Source organism: Peromyscus californicus, unplaced genomic scaffold (assembly GCF_007827085.1).
Source record: "Peromyscus californicus insignis strain IS unplaced genomic scaffold, ASM782708v3 Scaffold_4__1_contigs__length_199733344, whole genome shotgun sequence".
Taxonomy (NCBI): Eukaryota; Metazoa; Chordata; class Mammalia; order Rodentia; family Cricetidae; genus Peromyscus; species Peromyscus californicus.
This window is the reverse complement of record NW_026294562.1, coordinates 197022228-197024048: the sequence shown is the minus strand read 5'-3', so window position 1 is coordinate 197024048 and position 1821 is coordinate 197022228. Positions and strand designations below refer to the sequence as shown.

Sequence of the window (1821 nt, the reverse complement as noted above, 5' to 3'; positions counted from 1 at the left end):
TGTTTGGAGATGTGTGCAAAGTCAGTGAAACCTCAGTGAGTTGAATACTTATGTTCAGTACAAGAACTTTTAAAAAACATATCCAATACATATTACAAACTCACTGAAGGACAGTAAATGAGTGAATATCCTGTCCTTAACTTGTCAAGACTGATGGCTAAAATTTTACAAAAGCTTTGCAGTGTGGCTACTTTTCAAAATGACTCTGAAATGTCAAAGTTGAAATCTAACAATTAGGAAATATATACCATCATATAACACAGATAAAATGTGGTATGATTAAAATCAGTTTTACAGAAGCAATTAACACAGAAATAAAAATAAAATGAAACAGGGGACTTAATGCACATTAATATCAGGAAAATTCTCATTATGCACATTATTGTGTTAGTTCATGAATAGTTATTTCATTGGCAAATTGTTCTATAATATTTCCATTATTATATTAACACTAGTGACTATTATTTTGAATGGCAATGCTATCAACTTACTTGTTGTTCATATGATTAACTGATTAATTAATTATGATTAATCTTTTCTATTCTTTGCACAAGCAAAGCAGAAAGGGTTTTCATTGCAGTCATGGCTCATCAGCATACAGGAACTCACAGTTGGGAAACACTCAGAGACAGCTGTAGCCATGTTCACCAGCTTCCAGCCTGGATTATACTCAATCACCAAACTAGCCTGTAAGCAGGAAGAATGTGTGTAAAACCAGACAAAGGCACTCACAAGGAGCAGAATGGTCTTTGTGACTCTATTCTCAGAGGAGGACCTGAAGGAGAATTTGCTCATATGAATGTGTTTCATTCTCTGGCTTGTCTCTGTAGAGGATGTAAACCATAGAATCACTGGACCACAACATTGGTTTCATGAACAAGAGATCAGTATTTGAGAGTAATACTGCATAGACAATATCACTAATTTCATCAAGATAAACATCAGGACAATATACAAACTTATCATATCTCTATGGCTCCATCTTGCAGTCATAGTCATGGGAAAAGCTATGTTTACAATGAGGAACAGAAACCACCTCAGGGACACAGAAGAATCTATATAACTTGAAGACCTAACTTTAAGCTGTGTCCATCTGTAGCACATAAGCTGATGATGATGGCCTGGAAGACATTCAGGAAGCTAATGCTGCTGATGAATATACCCCTCCCTACTCTATGAAGATAGAAGAGCTGTTTGCACCCAAAATCTCTGAGGAAGTCCTTTATGCTAAAAGGTGCCATTGTCTGTGGAACTAATTTACACAGGAGAGATAAGAAGTTAGCTACACAAAATGCTTCAAGATCCAGTCTGTGAATCTTAACCTTCACCTCATGTAGTAAAGCAAGAGATAGTTGTCAGCTAAGAAGGAATTTCCAAGGATGCCAACCATAGTCTCTGATAAAAAAATCACCCCTATGGCCACCTCACCAGCTGCCATGCTGTTGGTTGTTGTTTGCTGAGCCTTAGGATATGCACATAAAGCTTAGGTACAGGCTGCATTGCTGTGTGAAATCTAATTTTCCAGTCTATAGTTAGTCACTTAGTGTTCTACTATATTTTATGATAAGACGTTGGTTTAAAAGGTTGTTTCATAAGTTTATAAACTTCATTTGTAGATGTGTGTGCTATAAAAGCTGAACATATATCTTTTTCACTAGTCCCAATGTGAAGACAAGCACTCTGGACCATATAACAAAGATAAGGAAAAGTGAGACAAATTTATCTTCATTACATTTTTGTGAATTATTACTTGAATAATGGTGAAGTTATGACATTATACTAACTGAATGAAGGTGTTGAAATTATAGTAACACACCAACA

General features: G+C 35.6%; 1 pseudogene; it reads right to left on the bottom strand.

The window, feature by feature from the left end:
- Window positions 1-528: 528 nt before the first annotated feature.
- On the bottom strand, window positions 529-1438 carry LOC128124330 (vomeronasal type-1 receptor 4-like; annotated as a pseudogene).
- Window positions 1439-1821: the final 383 nt, after the last annotated feature.